This window comes from Periplaneta americana, chromosome 14 (genome assembly GCF_040183065.1).
Source record: "Periplaneta americana isolate PAMFEO1 chromosome 14, P.americana_PAMFEO1_priV1, whole genome shotgun sequence".
Lineage (NCBI taxonomy): Eukaryota > Metazoa > Arthropoda > Insecta > Blattodea > Blattidae > Periplaneta > Periplaneta americana.
In genome coordinates, this window is record NC_091130.1 from 91,316,943 (window position 1) to 91,342,515 (window position 25,573).

General features: G+C 35.2%; 1 long non-coding RNA gene across 1 annotated transcript in view; it reads left to right on the forward strand.

Moving 5' to 3' along the window:
* LOC138713562 (uncharacterized) overlaps positions 1 to 25,573 on the forward strand; it is a 266,726-nt gene that overhangs the window by 233,317 nt on the left and 7,836 nt on the right. The gene's annotated exons all lie outside the window — the stretch shown is intronic.

The window sequence follows — 25,573 nt, forward strand, 5'->3', positions numbered from 1 at the left end:
CTTGTCTCTCAGCGTATTCCGAATCTCACAGGTCCGGTGGGATCAATGACGTCACGTTGCAACGAAACTAAGGAACAAAACTGCTGGAAGAATCGATGATGTCATGGCGACTGTGTAAGTGGTTATCTGTGCTACGCTAGCAACATTTTGCGAAATTTTCGTACTGCCATCTCGTTCAAAGAAAAGAGATCATAAACAACTTATTTCTTAAACCGGTAGTAATAACTGGTCCGTTGACATGTTTGCTCATAAGCCATTAACATATTGTTTTTACGTTGTGCTCATTACAAACAATGCAGCAGAACTAAAGCAGAACACACCGCCATGACACAACAGTGCACGATGTCATTCGTCTGCTAATTGCCGCCCTATACAAGAACCAGTCAGATTCACTGATGGCGGCTGATGGAGACTGCCACCACCTCTGCAAGTTGATGGCACCGGTGGAGCATCAATGACGTCATCGGTGGAATTCGGAACACCGTGATGCCATCGGATTGCTCACCGGTGAGATTTGGAATACGCTCTCTGGCTTCGCTCTGGCAGCACCAGGAGAGGAATTGGCTTCACTAACGTTTGCGTGCATGTCAATGAGAGCGAAATTTTTAAAAATTCGAGCCGCTAAATAGAGACTGTATATTAACGGTCTTACTAATAAACCGTGTATAATTTTTATACGAGACTTATGCAGCGTTGAGACAGAAAATGTTACTAATAAACCATGCATAAGCGATGGATGTATAAACGGTCTGTAACTAAACAATGGGAATTGCTTTGCAGTAGTTATATACAGTGGCGATTTATCTTAAGGAGCACAGGAGCAGTGCACCACCTCTTCAAGTAACACATGTTTTTAAATTTATATCAATGAGCTGCAGTAGACTATGTGAGCGACATAATTCTTTATTATAATACTATGTAAAAATAACACTGCATGACGTGTACTGTTCTTGTTGACGCCTGGGACTTACGTTTACCGCTCAACACTTGAGGCACACTGTTCCATTCGAGCATGCGCAGTAGTACTGTTTCACTGGCAGGCTTTGGAGCATGGTAGGGAGGCAGTACAGTGTGCGTAGGAGGGGTTAGGAGCACTTTCAGATATGTTCTCAAGCTCTTTCCATCATAAATGTTACAATGAATAGTGTGCAAAATCTTTTAAATGTGTAATTTTCTATAAGACCTTTACACGAAAAGATGAAAATAAAGAAGATGGGTAGATCTACACATGAATTAAAAGTGACGAAGAATAGTAATAGAGAAGTGACAAGAAAATTCAACATTCGGACTTACGAAAAATGCAATATGCGGCTGCAATATAAAAGACGCTGTATTTTGTTTTCCTTGCCTATTGTTCGGCGGCGAACATGTATTGACAAAAATAAGTACGTTTTATGAATTTTATTTATTTTTCTGTTTGAATTTAGGACTGTGATTATCGTTCTGCAGATCTGATTGATTTGAACCACATGAATGAAATAATTAAAAAACACGATTTTTCAGCACACATCAACAATGTTAAATTAGCAGTGTTGGGTCAAACAAACATACAGACACAATTGGATTCAATTGGATTGTTGCACTTCACAATGATAAAGTTACCAAGAACAGATATATGCGTGCTGTTTTGTGGAGGTTTTGAGTTGGCTTTAAGAGGTCACGAAGATGGAAACTCATCTTTAAACGCTAGTATATTTCTTGGCCTCATCAATTTCATTTCTGAATTAGACGCATCCTTAAGGAACATTTGGAAAGAGGAACAGTGTTTAAGAGCACATCAAACACTATACAGAACGAAGTCCTTCAAGCCATTTTGATGTATGCCATGACGATATTTTAGTAGGTTATTTTACGACGCTTTATCAACATCTAGGTTATTTAGCTTCTGAATGAGATGAAGGTGATAATGCCGGTGAAATGAGTCCGGGGTCCAACACCGAAAGTTACCCAGCATTTGCTCATATTGGGTTGAGGGAAAATCCCGGAAAAAACCTCAACCAGGTAACTTGCCCCTGCCATGACGAGATTTCAAAGAAATAAAGAAAGCTGCTGACTTTTTAGCAGTTAAGGCTGATGAGACGACACACGTATTGAATGCTTGTGAACGTGTGAACTGTGTTATAAAACGCAATATGGCGAAAACAATATTATTTACGGTGTGCTGCAATAGAAATTGAACACTTTACTTTGCTATTACTGGACCTACATAGGAAACCAATTAACTGCAATTTCTTGACTAACAAAATTATGTAAATCTATACCTACGTAACATATGTTAATAGTTATGTAGTAGTTAGTACTTATAATAATAATAATAATAATAATAATAATAATAATAATAATAATAATAATAATAATAATAATAATATGATAATCGTAATCATAATAAATATTTGTGCACCACCAGGATTATTTATCACCACACGCCACTGGTTATATACATGAAACCCCTTGTTTAAGCGTTGTATATAGAGAAAAAATGGCCGCCCCTCTAACAGCTATTCGTATCGACCAACGAGTTACAAAGAGAAAGATATAGAGTGGTCATTGCACCGCCATGTTTGAAGAAAATTGAACGACCGTCGGTAATGAACTTATGCGCCCAAAACAAAGTGAGCGTGGTGATAACTGACATTAGAATCGTCAGCTGTCTTAATTTCGTTTGCATAAATCAGTTAAACTGAAGTGGAAAAACCTAGTATTTCGTCAAATACGTGCTAGGAACTTAATCTAAACTTATGTACGCTAAATTTAAAACACTTGAGCTATTCCTAGAAGGAATGCTTAAAAGAATAACCTAAGCGAAATTGTCATGTAGTATGACAAGTAGTCCTAGCAAATATACTGAAGAAAATGTTAATATTCCTAGGTTCTTTTAAATGCGACCTGCAAGATTGCCTATAAAACGAACGAGTATGATTCGGATGATTTTATTAAATTGTTTTCCCAGTCTCTACACGGTGCAAAACTATTTACTATACCATAAGATATAGAATGAAAGTAGGCCCTATCTGTAGTAAACAACCTTTACCTCCAAGCTTGTAACGTGGGTGAAACAGGACAAAACACGCTTTCAGTTTTTTTGTTACAGTAAAGTATAATTATTATCGAAATGTAAACGTGAGGCCAACAGTCGGCTGGTCTGTCTGAGCCTTTCAAGGGTTGTGGCACCACAGATAATTATTAGTGTATAATTGAGCACCCACGTACAATAATGGGGTAAGTAGTTAAGAAATATATTCATACTTACCCCATTATTGCACGTGGGTGCTCAATTATGTTCTTTCATGTCCTTCCAGTCAAAATACTAACAACAATACGACCTACCCCAGAGTTTTGCGTTATTTTGGGTGCGAGTGTCGAAATACAATTTTAATATTTGATTGCTATTACTAGGTTTGAAACGGAATTGTAGCGGGTTTATCCGTATTTAGTTTAACTTTATTACTAGTGAACAGTTTATTTGATTAATCGTTTGTCTTCGAAATAGGCCTACTTCTTATAAGCTACAGCTCATCGTCTTCTTGTATAAGCAGTAAGGACAGAAGGAGCAGAAATAAAGGATGCCGGTGTCGAAATACAGTTTTAATATTGTATTGCTATTTGTTTTTTCACTGGGTCTGAAACGGAATTGTATTGGTTTTATCCGTATTTAGTTTAAGTACATTACCAGTGAACCATTTATTTTGTTTATGCCGGGCGTTGTTACACATTTATGCATGAAAAAGAAATGCTGCTAATTAACAAAACTATGGACTTAACTTCATAAAATTTACATGAAATATGATATATTAGTTGTCTTTTTCCTTTTGACATTGCAGTTATAAGCAGCACACACAACAGGCATGTTTTTTCTTCGTTTTTTTGTACTTCTTACCTCCGTTATACAACATTGTAAGCAGACGAATTTTTACAAAGGTGGGCGCTTAGCTCAGATCTGCCGTGTTTCGCGGTGGCACCGCAAAGAGCGCTGTACAGGACAACATGGCCACTCTATAGTCTTCTCTTTCTAACTCGTTGGTATCGACCAACGAGCACAGAATACAATAGAGTAGACACTAGCATCTTAATACCATTGGACGGAGTGAAGCCGGTTTGATGGACCTGACGCCATCTTGTTGCTACCAAAACATTGCAAAATAGCTGTAGAAGATCTTATGATAATAAGAATTCCATATGTCCCTAATTTCTTGTAGGACTCACACTTTCTTGTTTGTTTCGTAATACAGAATCGCTATGCACGTATTTTTAGCAAAAATTACGAAACTGTCATCGATAAATCACATATATACAGGTTATTTAAATTGGCAGCTCTTCAAATTGCAGTATGGTATTTAATAGATAATCTGGAAGGTTAAACAAACAATAATGATAAAAAAGGAAAATAACAGTTTGACCTTATTTTGCTACTAGTCCAATAAAAATGCTACCCTATAATAAATACTTTTATAGGTTGATCCATTTGCTTCGATTTAATAATGAAAATTGCTTCTTAACGCAAATTATCATTCTCTTCCTTTTGCCAGTATTTCGTATAGATGTCCCGATTTTGTTTAGAGAAAAAATGGAATGCTCTTAACCATATAATATTTGATAGGCTCTTCGTTTATAGTATATAATTAGATTATAACGGCGAACAAAAGTGAAGTTTTATTACCAAGTGGGTCAAGTCAGTTCACGACCGAGTTAATGAAGCTACTAAGTCTGTAAAGCATAATTCTGATTTCGTGATTATAAAAATTAATTACAATAATATTAATACACTATTTCTTTTTCTTCATCAAACGAATACGTGCATTCGGTTTAAGAGAAACCTCGGTACACCAGTTTTCTATAGCACTCGACACAAACTTCCAACTTGGGTTGTTAGGTTAGCTTCGCTCGTAAATGCTAAGTCTGCAAAGCATGTCTGATTTCGTGATTATAAAAATTAATTACAATAATATCAATACAAACAAATACGTGAACAATACGAATCTAACCGACTAACTTAGGCTAAATCATTCATTACCGTATCTAGCCTACCGGTAATAAGTACATTTCACACATGCATATTTACCCGTGAAAAGTTATTCCAGGAATTTTTTTTGGAAACCTGTTTGTGCAGCCATATGCAGAACATGTAGGCATATTGAAATTAGTTAATTTATTAATTAAAACAACGATGCAACATCACAATCAACTGCCCATGTGCTAACCGGGAGCGCAATGTTTTGGTAGCATCATAATGGCGACTGTCCACAAAAGCGGCTTCTCCTCCAAGCTGTTTATATCTACTCTATGCATTATGTGCTCGTTGGTATCGACTGTCATTTTATGATGATGGATGCCTTGTAACACGGCCTACTTGATTGGAAGGCCACCGCGTTGTAATTGCGGCAACGTTACATGGGGGCTCAGATTTGTGGCAGATTGGAAGACTGCTTAAAGAAGATATCACTGTCATCAGTAATATTAATCTTTACCTGAAGTAGCTATGTAAGTAGAGATAATTTCACATACATAATTCTTTGTCATTTCAGACATGTTGATATTTTAACGAAAGGTAGGTGTAGTTTAAATTGGTGGAACAAGGATCACATGAGGATGAAAATCTTAGTACATTAGTTTCAGATGTCTGCCCTTGTGGCAAACCAGTGTTCGATATTTGTAAACAAATAATATCTGTCGTAGCCTACTACTCAACAATTAGGCGTACTGCAAAATTTAAAATGATCTTGCAAGTACTAACTGCTCTAGCAAAGAGGTAAAATTAGAAATATTGTGTAGAATTCCATGATATATTGCAGAAGCCTTACTTTCTTACTTACTTACAAATGGCTCTTAAGGAACCCGGAGGTTCATTGCCGCCCTCACATAAGCCCGCCGTCGGTCCCTATCTTGTGCAAGATTAATCCAGTCTCTACCATCATATCCCACCTCCCCCAAATACATTTTATATTATCCTCCCCTCTATGTCTCGGCCTCCCCAAAGTCTTTCTCCCTCCGGCATCCCAATTAATTCTCTATATGTATTTCTGGATTCGTCCATACGTACTACATGCCCTGCCCATCTCAAACGTATGAATTTAATATTCCTAATACGAATATGAAGAATACAATGTATATATTGTGTAACTTTCTCCATTCTCTTGTAACTTCATCTCTATTATCCTCAAATAATTTTCTAAGCACCTTATTCTCAAATACCCTTAATCTCTGTTCCTCTCTCAAAATGAGAGTCCAAGTTTCACAACCATACAGAACAACTGGTAAAAACCGGTATAAATTCTAACTTTCAGATTTTTGAGAACATACTGATTACAAAAGCCTCTCAATCAACCGAATAATATTAGGCATTTCCCATATTTATTCTGCATTTAATTTCCTCCCGAATGTCATTTATAATTGTTACTGCTGCTCCAAGATATTTGAATTTTTCCACCTCTTCGAGGGATAAATTTCCAATTTTTATAGTTTCATTTCGTATAATATCTGGTCACGAGACATAATCATATACTTTGTCTTTTCGGGATTTACTTCCAAATCTATCTCTTTACTTGCTTCAAGGTTCGAATCCCGGTCGGGGCAAGTCACCTGATTGAGGTTTTTTCCGGGGTTTTCCCTCAACCCAATACGAGCAAATGCTGGGTAACTTTCGGTGCTGGACCCCGGACTCATTTCACCGTCATTATCACCTTCATCGCATTCAGACGCTACATAATCTGAGATGTTGATACAGCGTCGTAAAATAACCTAAAAAAAACTTGCTTCAAGTAAAATGTCCGTGTTTTCTCTAATAGTTTGTAAATTTTCTCCTAACATATTCACGTCATCCGCATAAGGAAGCAGTTTATGTAACCAGTTCAATTCTAAACCCTCTCTGTTATCCTGGACTTTTTTAATGGCATAATCTGGAGCAAAGTTAAAACGTAAAGGTGATAGTGCATCTCCTTGCTTTAGCCCACAGTGAATTCGAAAAGCATCCGACAGAAACTGGACTATATGGACTCTGCTGTACGTTTCACTGAGACACATTTTAATTAATCAAACTAGTTTCTTTGGAATACCAAATTCAATAAGAATATTATAACACTTCTCTCTTAACCGAGTCATATGCCTTTTTGAAATCTATGAATAATTGATGTACTTTACCCTTATACTCCCATTTTTTCTCCAGTATCTGTCGAATACAAAAAATCTGGTCAATTATAGTCGACATATTACGCATAAAACCGCACTGATGATCCCCATTAATTTAATCTAAGTAAGGAGTTAATCTTCTCTAAAGAATATTGGACAAAATTTTGTACGAAGTAAACAAAACTGAAATTCCTCGAAAGTTACTGCAGAATGTCTTTTCCCCTTTTATAAAGATAGGTACAATTATGGACTCCTTTCATTATTCTGGTACAATGTCTTTTTCCAAAATAGTTAATACAAGCATATAAATTTCGCTAGATAATGCGCTACCGCCCTCTTGTATTAATTCTGCCGGAATTTGATCTATAGCTGAAGACTAGTACTTTTTCAGGTTTTTTATTGCAGTTTCGACTTTAGAAAGTGTGAGTTCGAATATAAATGACTTAGCAGATTCTATTTGAATTTCGTCCCATTAATTTCTATTTGGCCTATGTACATTTTAGTAGTTGCCCAAAATAGTTTTTCCATCAGTTCTTGATGGAATGAGTTTCCGAACCCTATTAAATAAAAATGTAACAATTACGGATAATGCCTTTTTTAATTAATTAATGTTATGTTTTAAGTTCAGTCTTCAGACCCGCAAGAAAATGACTTGTGTTACCTCAATTTTGTATTATTATCATTATTATTATTATTATTATTATTATTATTATTATTATTATTATTATTATTGTTTGTAAAGCTCATAACAAAATTATTTCGGACAATAATAATGAAACGTATTATCGTGCCTACATGGCGTTAAAAACTGAATTATTTCCTTAATTGTGAGATATTAAGTAGGCTATATGCTGGAATCGTCTTTAATTTGCTAACTGATACAACATGGTTAATGTTTTATCAATACATATCTAACAAAGTTTGAGAATCTACTTTTATTTCATGATAGAATTTAGAAACATTTTACATTCAAGCAGACTATAATGTGACAGATGTCGGCCCCCACAAATGCATTGTAGCAGCGTTGCCACATTCAGTGCGGTTGCCTTTCATCAAGTAGGCCGTGCCTTGTAACCATAGAAGAACACACCAAAGAGCACAGAATAAGTAGAATAATAGCACAGTCTACTATATACAGTCGCGAAGCTCAATATGTAGTAAAAATGCAAACATGGGTAGTTGCCCACCACTAGGATCGCTACTATCGCCTCATCATTGCAGATCTCTCTCCTAGCAGATGACAAAATATGTTACACTTTCGTTATCGTGTTATTTTGGAAAAATTAACACCTTCCTTCCATTATTGAAATATTAAATGCATAAAGTTAATTTATTATTTTAATGAAGTATATTAAATTCCACCATAAACTCGAAGATACCTGCAAGAAATAGGTTAATATTATTTTTATTTGTGCAAAACGAACTGAAATTTACTATAATCGCTTCACTCATTCAAGATTATAGCGATAATTAACTATGAAACCAATAAATATTAATTTGCATTTCCCTTTACAGCAATAATAATGGAAATATGAATTAATGGAGTAACTTATGTGTACCGGTACTTGTAGTGTAGGCTTACGTAGTTAACAAAGTGGGATGAGGTTAAGCAATAATAATCACACCAGAATTGGAAATAAAACGTGATCAATAAATTTTATTGTAACAGACTTTTTCTACGTCTCTAGTAAAGTAACAAATAAAAATAACAACAAAATTAACAGCTATAATTAAAAACATATCCTTTGAAAAAAAAAAGTAGGCCTAAGCAATAATAATCCCACCAGAATTGAAAATAAAACGTGATCAATAAATTTCATTAAAACAAGCTTAATATTTTCTACGTCTCTAGTAAAATATAATTATTCCAATTATTGTATTTTAGCCATTAACATTTTCATTACAACCAATAACGAACATTTCACAAGCATCAATGTGAAATACGCAACGAGCTAGCATTCGATGGAAATACGACACAGTCCAAAATCGACCATGGACAGTCTATTGTTTCTAGTTGCTAACCGCTTGGAGCGCTTTATCACGAGATTTGCAAAAAATCACCTCAAGCTTCGCGACTGTATATAGTAGACTGTGATAATAGTGCTGTAGCTTGTACTCTTTGACCAAAATATAGTGTGGTAATCGATCAGAGCCAGTTGTACTATCGATACTTTAACACAGCACACTAGAGCGCTCTGCCGGATGCAATAGAGAACCTCAGATATTCTATTACCTTTCGTAACGAAGTAATGACGAAACTATGACGTAGCTGTGTTAACAGTTAAATTGTTATACGCGACGTATGTAGTGATTATTAGTAAGGAATTTACACACGACTTATAAACGAGCTACTCTTTGCATAAGTACAAGACAGTTAAACGTCTGTACATAGAGTTTTTATTAGTAAGATTGTAAATGTATTTCACAGCATAAAAAGAGTCAAGAGCCACAAACGTCTGGGGGTGCTGCAGCTCCTCAGCCCTCCTTCGAAAGCCGCCCCTGGACCCGGTACAATACCAGAGATGAACTTATCCGTGCTATAGAGCGGTCAATACGGAATATCAACAAAGATGGACACGCTGATGGTGTACGACGCCTTCCAAACATTTGGCAAAAGGTAATAAATAAGGGGGCGACTATACGGAAGGTACGTAAATGTTGTACCCCTGTGAATAAAGGCATGTCAGAAATATCGAACTGTTGCCATTACTTTTTATCCAACCTTAGTATTTCTTCAAATATTACTTTTGTAGAATATTTATTTTTAATGTATCAATTTTTCTTCATTATGTTACTCGTTTAAAATTGTCTTATTCAACATTAAATTGTACTTGTTTAACTCTTAGAATTACATGTAACTAAATACATCTATTTTATTCATTCATTAAAGACATCAGCTCAAAGAATTTGAGTGACCACAATGGTCCTGAATACAATAAACATTTACAGTATAATAATTACTAATATTACCATTATTAATATTATTATTATTATTATTATTATTATTATTTTACTTCATTCTTTTCTGTATTGATGTTATTTATATTTTCTGTGTATTTTTATACGGGTTAAGTAGAAGAGACGGTCTTATGACCTTAACTCTGCCAGTACAACTAAATCAAATAAATAAATAAATTAACAAATAATTTAAATTGTAGGAAAGATCATCTTAGTATCAGTCTTTATTACTTGAATTGAATTTTCAACTGTCTCCTATGTCCAGTATTAAAACATTAATAGAACGTCAATTTCAGCACAAGATACAAGTATTCTCTCATAGTACCTGTCACGCGCCAGCATGACGCCAGACCAATATAGCCTATGAACACGTAACCTTATCTCCGTATTCCCTGGGGCAGAATTCGGTCCATAATTATTACGAATCTAAATATTTTATTTATCATATTTCTTATTGTGATTTGTGCAAGCCTAAACATCCTCATCGGAGATGTAAGAGAGATGACAACATACTGTATTATAATTACTGTATGTACAATACTTAAATTTTCTCGGAACAAGCTACATGAGGGTACAGGATTTTCTTTTTCACAGAACCACAGAATTATTACATGTAAGGAAATAATGAAAAAATGCAACAAATGAGATTTTTTTTATTACCATGTACACAAGTGGGTACAAAAATTAGGTTCATACCGATACATGAATTCATAGCGTTCTTTTATTAAATAGCAAAGTCATTTATTTTACATAAACAGAAATATATATAAATTAATCAATAATGTATTCTTCTGCATTTTTTATGGTTATATCCAACGTTCCGACAGTTTTTCGTTCCCAAGCTTGAATAAATCCAGAGATTTGGAGCTGAAGAAATGATCAAGCGAATTATGAAGAGTACAGCTGCTTTGTTATTAAAGGACATTCGTTGGAAATTGTTTGACAGAGAGTGGAAAAACTCTAAACTCCAGTGGAGCAAGATCAGGAGAATAGGGTGGATGTGGAATAACCTCTAAACTGAGCTCTCGAATAACGGCTTTTGTAATGTTAGCATCATACAAACAAGCATTATCATGCTCCAAATCCTTGACGGAATATTTCAGTTGGAGAATGATTCATATCAAAATGGTCCTCTTTGAAACGAGAAAACCATTTTCGTGTCGTAGACCCACTATTCCCATGGTGTTCTCTCTGTAGCTCTGTAAGGCAGAGGTTCCCAACCGATGTGTCGCGGCACACTGGTGTGTCGCGCAGCCCCATCGAGTGTGTCGCGAAATTTTAAAAATTGAAAAATAAATTTTATACTATCCAGAAAGTCTCTTTACAACCATTTCTTTATTTACAACGAAGTCTTTGATATGATACATTTTATTTCGAGACAAACTTTACCAATGAAACGTGAACTTTGCAACAATGCTCAGGTTAATTTTTCTGCCTGGCGATAAATCGAATGAAAGTGAACACTGCAACAATGCTTAGTAATTCGTTTACTCTTCCCACTTAGTAATAAACAGAGTTTAGAATCGTCAGTACATATTGATCAGTTTCAGTATATACGTGTGATAGTGCGACTATTTTATCAAAAGTACTTTATTTAGATTTTATCATGGACAAATTTTTAATTCGAAAAAGACAATTTGAATCAAGTTCGAGTTAGATGACAGCAGTGCTAATTCAAATAATGCGAGCAAAAATCCCCTTCAGGTTTCACAAAAACATGCTACGTTTCGTAAATATAGTGATGAATACTTGCAATATGGTTTTATGTGGCGTGGCGATGAATATAAACTATATACCGAGTGTCTTATATGCGGAAATGTTTTGTCAAATCAGTCGATGATGCCGAGTAAATCATAAAATTAGTTAAATCTAAACAAAGGGACGGACTACTGCATCTTGAAGATGATTTACGTGTTGGTCTGTCAATCAAAAAGCCACGTATAGAGAAAGTCTGTGCAACCGACCAAGCGCAGACTTCACACTAATTGGGATGAGTTTTCAAAAACGGTAATAAAATTCTTTTATCGGACATCCAGCAAAGATAGGTTGGGATTTTTTACACATACCTCTGTTTTTTCTAATGCCACTCAAGTTGCTGCTTGTTTTTTTTAGAATTTTCGATTGCACGTGAACATCGATCTATTTACGGCACTTGATGTCAAACAATACAAAGAAATTGTTATCAGTGTTTTTTTTTCTGGCGAAGCGCGCTTAAACGGCGTTCCGACACATTTTTCTTGCATTTTCATCATGAAATCGAAATATGTGTGAATAACTATGTTTTTAATATAATTTTTCTTTGAATTTCGCTTAAACTTAAAAGCCTTAGTCGGACGAAAAGGAGCTTAAAAATGACAAAATTCACGTGCAGTGAATCATCTCCCCGTCTGCTATAAAATATTCTACACAGAGTTCCACCACCTTTTCTCTCCAGAATGAAAGCACTGGTTCTTATAATAATAATAATAATAATAATAATAATAATAATAATAATAATAATAATAATAATATAAATATTTGTTGACGTCGTACAAAATTTTATCCAATATTCTTTTGAGAAGATTAACTCCATATGTATATGAAATTATTGGGGATCATCAGTGTGATTTTAGGCATAATATATATTTTATATTCGACAGATAATGGAGAAAAAATGGGAGTATAAGGGTGCAGTGCATCAGTTATTCACAGATTTCAAAAAGGCATATGACTCGGTTAAGAGAGAAATTTTATATGACATTCTTAATGAATTTGGCATTCCTAAGAAACTAGATCGATTACTGTAATTAAAATGTGTCTCAATGAAATGTACAGCAGAGTCAGTATAGGTCAGTTTCTGACAGATGCGTTTCCAAGTCACTGTGGGCTAAAGCAAGGAGATGCACTGTCACCTTTACTTTTTAACTTCGCTCTAGAGTATGCCATTAGGAAAGTCCAGGATAACAGAGAGGGTTTGAAATTGAACGGTTTACATCAGCTGCTTGTCTATGCGGATGACGTGAATATGTTAGGAGAAAATCCACGAACTATTAGGGAACCCACGGGAATTTTACTTGAAGCAAGTAAAGAGATAGGTTTGGAAGTAATTCCCGAAAAGACAAAGTATATGATTATGTCTCGTGACGAGAATATTGTACGAAATGGAAATATAAAAATTGAAAATTTATCCCTTGAAGAGGTGGAAAAATTCAAATACCTGGGAGCAACAGTCACAAACATAAACGATACTCGGGAGGAAATTAAACACAGCATAAATATAGGAAATGCCTGTTATTATTCGGTTGAGAAGTTTTATCATCCAGTCTGCTGTCAAAAAATCTGAAAGTTAGAATTTATAAAACAGTTATATTACCGGTTGTTCTTTATGGTTGTGAAACTTGGACTCTCACTTTGAGAGAGGAACATTGGTTAAGGGTGTTTGAGAATAAGGTGCTTAGGAAAATATTTGGGGCCAAGAGGGATGAAGTTACAGGAGAAAGGAAAAAGTTACACAACACAGATCTGCACGCATTGTATTCTTCACCTGACATATTAGGAACATTAAATCCAGACGTTTGAGACGGGCAGAGCATGTAGCACGTACGGGCGAATCCAGAAATGCATATAGAGTGTTAGTTGGGAGGCCAGGGGGAAAAATACCTTTGGAGAGGCCGAGACGTAATGGGAGGATAATATTAAAATGGACTTGAGGGACGTGGGATATAATGATAGAGACTGGATTGGTATTGCTCAGGATAGGGACCTATGGCGGGCTTATGTGAGGGCGGCAATGAACCTCCGGGTTCCTTAAAAGCCAGTGAGTAAGTAAGTATTATTATTATTATTATTATTATTATTATTATTATTATTATGATATAGTGGGCGTTCAGTGAAGTGTGTCGTCAGTCAAGAAAGGTTGGGAACCACTGCTGTAAGACACAAATGGTTATACTATTCGGTTAACATAAACAAAAGGATATGTCGAAAATTCGTTTCTTCCTACTAAATACTCCATTTTATAATTAACACAAACTTTCTGAAAATTAAAAAAATTCAAGACGTAGGCTCTTCAGTACCGTAATACAATACTATGACATTAACCCAGATATCCCCAAATTTTTTCACTGAATGACACATTTTATATGAAAATGTAAGAATAAAATGACATAACTTCGCAATGAATTGAACGAGTATATTATCATCAGGCAGCGAAACTTAGTCCCTGATGAAACAGTTTCACTGTTCCTTTACTGTACATGGCGTTTGTTTACTTGCGCGTGAGTAGAGTCATGATCAGGAGTGGAAAGGGATAGGAGAGACCACAGATTTTTGCATTAGCGATAAAAGCGATAAGTCATTGTTTGAAATGAATGTTTTTATTAAACCTCTGTAACAATAGCGAAAATGACAATATTTTTATTTCTAATTTTCGCTATAGATGTGTTTTAGAGTGAAGTAAATTATTTCGCCCGAAAAGCAAAATTTATTAAAAATTTGTATTTCATTATTTTTTAAACATTTGATGCACCGATTAAACATCTTCAACTTGTGAACATAACATATACTCTTCTTAAGGTGCGTACACACTTAGCGAACGAACACCGAACGAATGATGAAGCAAAACTTCGTTGTTCGTTCGCTGTTTGGAGCAACTTACAAATCATCAGCAAATTGTCAGAAAACATTCACGTTCGCTGATTATCCGCAATAAAGGCAGACTGAAATATAATTATAGCAAGCGCAGCCGTTGTTATTATAGGCAGTTTAACAAAAAGAAAGTTAAAAACCAAAAGGCCACTCTACGAAAATCACAATCAATATAGAGGCACTGACTTGCTTCATGATTTACGTCGAATGGAATCGAAACAGTTTCACAACTTCTGTCTGAAAGGCCAAACATTTCCAAGAAAGACACGGGCTGGCGAGAAGCAATACCTATTCAGGAAAGACTAGCACTAACATTTCGATATCTCGCTACTACAGGAAATTCGTAAACAAGTTTAATGTATTTATTCGAAGTGTTGAAACAGCTGGTTACCAGGATTGTTCCAGAAGTATGTTCAGCTATAATTGAGGAACTGGAAGATTTCATTAAGGTACGACTGCAAGACAGGGGAAAGTTTCAGTACACGGATACCTCACTGACAATAATTATCTTAAAATACTAAAAAGAGAGATTTGTCTGTGTTTGTCGAATGCGCATCATGCTTACGAAAAGGCACTTTTCAGTGCCAATAATTTATTTTGTGTGCACAAGGTTGAACTTTGTTTTTTCTGGGCATGAATTTGTCCAAAAGGAACGACATATGTTTATGCGCGAACCAAGTTGACTCGTACACTTCTTCACTCCCCATTCCAGATCTTTTTGTAGACTTCTGTCTTTCCCTCCGGAATGATGTCAGTAGGGACTCAATTTTCTTTTTGACTTCTGCTCCCTACAATAAACAACAAACATGTATTCACTGAAAATAAATAAACAAAAATAATTTTCAAATTTTGCACGTGTTTGACTCGCCAATCTTGCAACTGAACATCTTTCCAATAGCTTCCTAAACATCATGTTTTCTTACTTTATTGTGGTAAGTGGGATGCTTGGGATTCCGTAAGTTTCCTGCTCCCTATATGCATTAATAAGATTTATAACAGCGTCTTCCGTCCATTCCAGTTTCGACATCCTGTTGGTGAAATTGAACTAAGCGCTGCGTTCTGCTATGAACTACGAACTAGTGGCAAATCCCATCCACAACGAATACCAACTTCCTTTGATGTACCGACAAGAGACGGATCACTTCCGAAGGCAAATCAAACGATCGGTTTGCCTTTGCTGCGACGTACACACGTTCCGATTTCAATCAGCGAATGCCATCGTTTGTCGTTCGTTCGTTGTTCGTTCGCTAAGTGTGTACGCACCTTTAAAAGCTGAAAGCTAGAACTGGAAAAAACACACACTCCGAAGGAGAGTAGATCACTCCTACTTCCAAGCCCGGTCATTGACACTTAGCAGAGGGGGAAAAAATACTGTCCATCTGAAAGGTTGCATTCGTTTTCTGGTGTTGTAGTAAGATCAAAAGTGTTGCTATTTTAGGAACTTTTTCCAATATTCAGTTGTAGAAGTGGGTCGAACGTCGACAGTTAAGGAGGTAAGCGTTCACTACATCGTATCGCACTCATCGGACGAATCGCACGGATCGGAAAAAGACAATCTTTGCTGTAATTCTTATGTAACCGCGTTCACTACATCGCATCGTATCGGACGCATCGCCACTCGGCAAATCCATCCACGTTTCTCGGATGAGCAACTTTTCCGATGCGTGCGGTCAATTTTAATTGCTCAACTGTTACTATCATGTTGTGCCATGTTCAACGTCGCTCCAAAATGGCAGACGGAAAACGTATTTCGCTTGTAGAAAACTGCGAAGAATTATATAATTTGAGGCGTCCCCATTACTGTAATCAAGTCGTTTCTTACATATATATTACGTAACCAATATTTCTTTCGTTTCTTCCTCTTCAATTAAGACGCATGAAGCAATTACAAATTCTTATTCGCTAACGGTCATAATTAATAGACCTAACCTCAACTCCTCTGTTTTCAGCAATGTCAATATCGTATGACGTCATGTTTCAAACAGCTGTTAGGGGAATCAGATGAGGCGATGAGGTGGAGCCGTTACAGTGAACGCACTGCACTTAAAATATCCGTTGCGTGCGATTCGTACGAGGAGGGCGATACGATGTACTGAACGCTTACCTTTACACTTCATTCCAGAGTTAAAGAATTTGCTACTGAAGGTCCTTACGTATCAGAGACTAATATTTAATGTGTAAATTTTGTAATGTGCGAGTAGATTGGGAGAAACGAGACACAAAAACAAAGAGCATGTGCGCTTTAAAGAAAGAAAAACACCAATCGAAGGTTCGTTCGATCGTCAGAAGAAAGCCAAACAAGAAAATACGGAGTTTGTAATAGATACCACGAAATGTTCTCGATTGCAAATATTCCTGTTGAAAAGATGGATAATCCAGCAGTTAAACTTGGCTTCCGAAGTGTATTTCGGACGAGTTTTTGTTATACTATATATATAGTATTAATATTTATAATCATAATTATTATTGCACATTAAAATAATACTATTTTTTATTAGACATGAATTTTCATAAAGCAAATAATTCCGTTAAAATAACCGTTCCATTGTGCTGAACTATCAGCGCATCTAGCTGCAAAATCATGTTAATTTGATATTTAAAGCTAATTTTCAGTATTTTAAAAAACTATTGTATATTAATAAATATAGTTATAATTCGAATAATTTTATTATTCAAATTAGCTTTGCAGGAAGCTGAACCTGAAAGACAGATTCGTATAATATACGCCGCTGTTCGTTAATATGAAACCACAATGTATTTAAAGTTCCACAGTATAGTGCGCACTCTATGTTGCGTCTTTGACGTCTGTCAACCCACTTGAGGTATGTGGACATAAAGGGAAGAATTGGTCCTGTATCTGGTGTAGTTCCAGGATAATTCAGTGATAGAGCGTTGACGCGCTTAGCCAAAGGTTCCAGGTTCGATACCCAGTGCCGGAACAAATCAGCTTTGCAGGAAGCTAAACCTGGAATCCAGATTCGCATAGTTATAATTTCCATAGGATCGGGAGACCAAAAGTAAATGACCTGAAATGTGGAATGAATAAAGTAATTTGTGGTAATGTAGGGGAATTGGTAGACAGATTAATTAACCATTTCAATTTGGACTAAAAATTATGTTTAATTTAAATGTACATTGATGAAAAGGGATAACTCTACAATTTTATTGTATATAATTATTGTATAAAATAATTATTATATGATTATTATTGTATATAATTATTTAAACAGGTCAGTAAATTAGTGAATCAGAAAACTGAAAAATACGAGTTACATGGTTCATATTCATTGTTTGTAAATTTAAATGAAATATTCAGCTCAACAAATATTATACAGATAAATGTTGATAATATTAATGCACTCACAGAAAGGGTTAAAATAATAAATTACTTCATGGATATAAAAATTACTGATTGCAGTACTATAGCATTTCTTAATTTGAAAGAAAAAAATCATCCATCACTTCCAATATTTATTATACAAGGTGAGCCAACGAAATGGGCGATTTTAAAACTTCAATAATTATTATATAATTATTATATTATATTATTATTAATTATTATATAATTATTGCAATGATTAATTTGAAACGAAACTTTCACTTTACATTTAAAGTATACACAATAGCATTTATCTATACCTCATGAAATTCTTATTTTCTGAACCTTACATCCCTCAGGTGGGACCCATTTCGTTGCACGCATTCTTGAAATCTAAGTCTAGCCGTGTGACTGGTCGCACCACCTGTTGAAACCACGTGTGTCTATTGATGAGAGGATTATTGGGACTTTGTGGAGAAAAAAATTCTTGAATCTTTCGGACATATCGCTGTAATGTTATAGTAACAGTTGTCCTATTATCGTTCTCAAAGAAATAAGGACCGATGATTCCAAATGACGCTATTGCACACCAAACTGGAACTTTGACACTGTGTAATGGTTCCTCATGCATTTCATAAGTGTTAGATCGAAAGTTCTATTTATTGACGTATCCAGAGAGATGAAAATGAGCATCACTCATCAGCATATTGTGGATAATGCCTTCGTTAGTATTTAGATCCAAGAATTGTTGGTAAAAAGTCATGCGGTTTACTTTATCAGCATCTTTTAATATCCGCACTACTTGAATTTTGTACGGATGCATGTGAAAGTCCATATGAAGAATTCTTCGTATTCTGGTATTTGACAAGCCAAGTGAAATTGCATGACGACGAGCAGAATGTTTAAGACTACGGATCATAGCAACTCTTGCGGCGTTGATGTTTTCTGGGGTACGTACATATCTTTGCTTACCTTGAGAATTCTTCTTTAACGCAGAACCAGTTACTTCAAAGTTCTGAATGCAGATTTTTATTGCATGGGCTGATAGTATCGGACAGGGGCGGCTTTAGAGGTAGTGCCGTTGTGCCATGGCACTACCAGAATACAGAAGGAAAAGGAGAATTCATATTTTCCGCTCAAAACCTGAGAGAAACAAGTTACACTTACACAAACTCTACCGTCAATATGATCTTTGCAGCGAAACACGTTGTAACCAGTGTTTGGAGGATGGATCTGTGCCAGGCACTACATCCCATAAGAAATATAATGGGATGCGCGCGCAGTCTTCATGTTCGCTCGTCCTTTTCAGCATCTAAAAGCATGATCTGAAATGTACCAGGCACAAATTGCCGCTGGCTTTTGCAATGCTTGTAAAACTGTATACATCCCCATTTACTACGCCGATCCCTTACTACCTCGCGCTCTGTCTGTCCTTCCGCTTTGTCGGAACAAGTTTCTTAGCGAAGACTGCAACAATAAGATAATAAAATCTCTCCCGGTTTCTTGAAAACTTGGCTTGAGAAAGTTTTCACTTTATTATTTCTACCAACAGTACCAAGTGTAGCGTGAACGTGTTAAGTCGTGAGGTTGTCATCGTAATAGTGGTCGTGTTATCGTGTTGTGTACTGTTAAAAAATGAATTCGGTTGGCGCTTTATTGAAATCTCAGTTTTCAACATTAACATATGAAAACAAACTTCGTGTTAAAGAATTAGGTAGACCAACACCGCACTTAAATATTCATCAAAAGCAGCAAAGTGCTAAAGTTAACAGATCTCGCAAATTCAACCCAGATATTTATTTAAAAAACAACTGGTTGTGTGGATGTGATGTGAAAAATGCGTTCTTCTTTTTCCCGTGTGTTCTGTTCGGAGGTGAACTTAGCTGGTCAAAAGTGGGTGTGACAGATTTAGTACACTTATGGGGTAAAACAAAAACACATCATAAGTCAAAGGTTAATATGAATAACGTGTCTATGCTGGGTAAAGTGAACACTGAAAATCAGTTAAATTCACACTACAGACTCGCGATTGCAAAACACAATGAGCAAGTTGATAAAAACAGATATGTGTTAAATTTAATAATAAATTGTATACGATTTTGTGGGGCACTAGATTTAGCACTAAGAGGGCACGATGAATCTGAGGAGTTTTGTTTGCAAAATAGACAACTTCAACAAAAAAATGATGGATTTATTTTCAAGTCAGAAGAATAGGCGAATGGGTTTTATCTATCGCGCATATTAACCTGGTCAACAAAAGTGCTCAAGTGCTCCAGTTGTATAAATTTGGTGAGTGATTATTATTATTATTATTATTATTATTATTATTATTATTATTAGAGACGAGAATTTTATGCACTATAAAATCCCAAAATATGCACGCATTCATGCACTATCAAACTATGAAATATGTATGATCAAGCGAAAAATACATTAAAATATGCACTTTTATTTTTGTTTCCAAATGTCTTATTTCACTTCACTTTTTTTGCACAGTTAAAAACCTAATAACATTTTTAAATTGGTTTCTGTGAGGTTCCTGCACTTGTCTCTATATTGCAAGAAGTTACGGGTTTAAACTTGAATGAACATATTTGTGACAGTGTCAGGTCAAATTCTTCATTCAAGTTTTCGCCACAAATAACCTTCTCCACTGAACAAAAGAATCCGCAGCCCGGGTTAGCATTTAGGACTCTGTCCAATTTGTTTTTCGCCGCTACATCCACTTTCCCACGGGCATAACTGAGGGATCTATGAAATTCTTTGAAGATTATTTCTTTTGTTGCATTCTTGCAATATGTGAAACAGATGCGACATGCTGGTCGACTTGAAATTTTTTAGTACATTTCATCTGAAATTATAATAGACCTTACGGCTACTTAGATACAATTTAAAAACGGACATCGTAATTTAATAATTATTTTGAAGAAGTTTTATAATTTTTTTACAAAGAACAATTGTCATATAAAATATTCGGAAACAGAACAGCATTGCTTTACTCTTTACTCCAACAGTCGCAAAATACGACATCCTCATCTGACCTAATAAAATCTTTTCCTTTACAGTAATCCACTGTGCAAAGAGTACACTTTTGGAATCTTTAAATTGGAAACATATTAGAACCACATTAACACGCGCAAACAGAATAAACAAGCACATTAACAACTTACGACATTCACACACTGCAAACACAGTTTAACGGTGATTCCAATTTTAGAAGAATCTAAATTGCTACTAGTACTAGAAAAGGAAGAGAATTTACAACCTCCCTGGAAGAGGATGCTTTTGACCTAAATTATTTGTCGGCAATTTCCTTGAACCCTCTATATTTCTTCTCTTATTCTCAAAATATCCAACGTAATAAATTTATGACACGCAGTGTATAGAGGGTCGTCGGTAGAGTGTTGTAAAAGTGGACTTCCGTCCAGAGAAAGGTCCTCTAACACCTTATTGAGAAAATCTTAACATTTTATTCAATTTTTCTGTTATTTAGTTTTTTGTTTTTTTTTCCTTCAATCCTGATTTCTGAAGCTAAAATATGGGACATAAAATCGAGAAACTAAGGTGTCCACACAAAACCATTAAAACATGCATTTAAACTGAATTTAATGTATATTATATGCATTATTAAGCTAAAAATTACCTAAATATGCATTATGCATGTTTTTATCCCTAGAAAGTCGAAAACATGCAAATATGCACGGGAAAAGTACACATATTTGGAACCGGCAAGTAATGAAATGGATAAGTACTAAGTAAGAGCTATGTCCTATGTTCCTATAAAAACATGCATTTGCATGGAATTCTCGTCTCTAATTATTATTATTATTATTATTATTATTATTATTATTATTATTATTATTATTATTATTATCATTATCATTGCTTATAGTAGGAAAAAGAGTTACCCTCCCCCTTAGGGTACCCTGGATATACCACTGATTTTGGCACTATGCATTAAATATGTATGAGCCGCCACTGGTATCGGATATTACAATGAATATTGTAATGACGTCGAAATAGCTGTTGTGAAGCAATGAAACTATCGTTATTTTTGTAATATGCTTAATATCAAAAGCACGTTGGAAGCGCATTATCTAACAAAATTTATGAGCTTGTACATGTTATTTGCAGAAAAGAAATTGTACCAGAACAATGGAAGGAGTCTTTAATTAGGGGAACAAAACTAAGTGTAATAACCAGACATCGGATTCTAGGGCAAATGCCTATTTTGTTTCTTTAGGAGAAAAGTAAAAATAATTATTAATATTTGTGTTTCATGGAAATTGAAAGGTATTCAAAGAGTTTTATAGTGCCCTAAAATGCCCTAAAACGGTTATTAGAGCCTAATTTGTTAATATTCGCCTAAAAATGCCTAACTCACTGTAAAGTTTCGCATTTTACTCTTACTTTTTATAATTTATACATGCATTCACTGCGAAATTTAAGGCATTTAAAAAGTGGAAAGTTTGCTTCACACCGGCCATGAAACCATTGATAAAGGAAACAAAATGTTTTGAGTCTCACGACACTCGCAATAGATTTCACCGAATTTAACATGTTTGGAGGTATAAATGCCGACAAAGAACCAACCTTAGTTTTGAAGCAGGCAACAATCACAACATGTGCTGCTACCGATTCAGAGATATACTATACTATAAAAATGACTGTTTTCGGTCTGAAACCGATTAGCTGTACTGCCCTTCAGAGTGTCATAAAATCACAATTTTTGGAGAAAGAGTGTTTTTGAAATATTTATGAAAAGTCGTAAAACTGCGAATTAGTAGGGTAAACCGTTACAAAATATTTAAAAGAATGGCCCTCCTAGTGTTAACACTACCAGGAAATGCAACAATAAGTGGAACTTTGTATTTTTGTCCAATTGAATCTCAATAACAACGGTTCATTTGAATGCTCGTTAACAGTTGCTCTTTCCCTCACCTTATTTGTGTTGAGAAGTTTTGAGCGGTAGGACGTTTTCCTGTGAAGTTTAACGCGATAATGCCGAAAAATATAAGTGCAAAATCTACATTGATCCGGCAATGGCTAACAGAATATTCAGAATTCACTTATGATGGAAAAATAATATTCTGCAAGATTTGTAGCAAACAGGTATGTAACAATAGTTGAAATATATAAATTCTATTAATTTTAATGAGTAGGCCTATAATATTTATACATTGACTGATCTATCCTGAGGTATAATTCTTTTTAAGACCACTACACTTTAACCTTTTAAATTCCGATAGTTAAAGTATTTGCAGGTCATTAAAATTTTGATTGTTCGAACCCACTAACTTTGTGATAGAAATACGGCAATACAACAATTAGGATTTTATTTTAATTTAGTTTACTTTACATTTTTAGATTTCGCAAGAAAAGAAGTGCCACCTAAAGCAGCATGTGCAAGGAGCGGCTCATAAGGCTAAAGCTCAGCAGAAAAATCAACTGCAACAAACTTTACTAACACAGCCTACTTCATCCAATCTCAGCAGCAATTTCTATGCTGATTTAACCAGAGCGTTTGTTGCTGCTAACATTCCCTGGAATGTATTGAAAATCCGGTTTTAAGACAGTTTTTACAAAAATACTGCAAACAAAATATCCCATCTGAGTCGACCCTAAGAAAAAATTACTTAGACAGAATATACAATGAAACTTTAGCTTCCATTCGGGAGGATATAGGTGATTCTTACATATGGGTCTCTGTGGATGAAACCTCAGATCCTATGAATAGATATATATAGCAAATATGGTAGTAGGAAAACTTAGTCCTGATGGACCTTCGATTCCACACCTCGTATGTGTTAAGGAACTTTCGAAAGTGAATAGCCAAGCCATTGCTTATTTTGTAAATAAAGGCCTACAGTCTTTATACTCAGGTAATATATGACGATTCTAAAGTTCTGTTGTTTTGTACTAGATATATATAGCAAATATGGTAGTAGGAAAACTTAGTCCTGATGGACCTTCGATTCCACACCTCGTATGTGTTAAGGAACTTTCGAAAGTGAATAGCCAAGCCATTGCTTATTTTGTAAATAAAGGCCTACAGTCTTTATACTCAGGTAATATAGACGATTCTAAAGTTCTGTTGTTTTGTACTGATGCTGCCTCATACATGGTTGCTGCAGCTCCACTTTTTAAAACATTTTATCCTAACCTCACGCATGTAACCTGTCTAGCACATGGCCTTCACAGGGTTTCTGAAACAATCCGGAATGAATTTCCTCTTGTCAATTCGTTTATTTCTAACACAAAAAAATGTTTTTGTAAAGCCCCATCCAGGATTTCAATATTCAGAGAGAACTTTCCAGATATCCCACTCCCACCTCAGCCGGTTGTTACACGATGGGGAACCTGGATTCAGTCAGTGGTGTATTATTCTGAGTATTTTAAAGAAGTGGTCACAGTTATTGATAAATTACCTGAAACTGATAGTGTAGCGTGTGTGAAAGCAGTGAAAGATTGTCTGAATGACTCACGAGTGAAAAACGATATTGCCTACATAACATCAAACTTTTCTTTCATACCTGCAAGCATTGAACAATTAGAACGTGAAAAACAATCTCTTTGTAGCCAAATAGCAATAGTAAAGGAAGCTCAAGTGAACATACATTCTGCTTTGGGCGAAACTGGGAAAAAAAGTTAAAAATAAGTGAGACAACATATTAAATAAGAAGGTAGGATTTTCATTGTTGGAAAAAGTATCAAGAGTGATATCGGGGGAAAGTGTAAATGTTCCAGTAAGTATTGATGTTTCTATTGTACCTAATTTAAAATTTGCGCCTCTCACATCAGTTTCGGTTGAAAGAAGTTTTCCTGCTTTCAAAATGATTCTCAGTGACAAAAGGCAAAGGTTAACTGTGGAGAATTTAGAAGAAATTCTGGTGGTGTACTGTGCAGATAATTATAATAAAGTCTGAGCATGGAACTGAATTTCAATAACTTAAAATGAGTAACCTTGATATCAATAATCGGTTCGATTCCCGGTCGGGGCAAGTTACCTGGTTGAGGTTTTTTCCGGGGTTTTCCCTCAACCCAATGCGAGCAAATGCTGGGTAACTTTAGGTGCTGGACCCCGGATTCATTTCACTGGCATTATCACCTTCATCTCATTCAGACGCTAAATAACCAAGATGTTGATACAGCGTCGTAAAATAATCCAATAAAATAAAAAAATAAAATGATATCAATAATAATTATTTCATTAGTTTCAATATATTAAATTTGTGCAGCTCTGTTTATAAATATAATATAGTATTCTTTTTTAATGTTTAAACATACTTTTTTTGTGCGTATTTTAGTGTATAACTAAAAATTTCAGTGAAAGAAATAAGTATGATACCTTGATGTGCCTAAAATGCCTATTTTCATTAAAATAGAGCCTAATTTTACAAATTTTGAGCTTATTTTAGGCGCCTAAAACTGCAATTTTTAGTGCCTAAAAATCCGATGTCTAGTAATAACTTTCGAGGAATATTACTTTTGTTGACGTCGTACAAAATTTTGTCCAATATTATTTTGAGAAGATTAACTCCATATGTA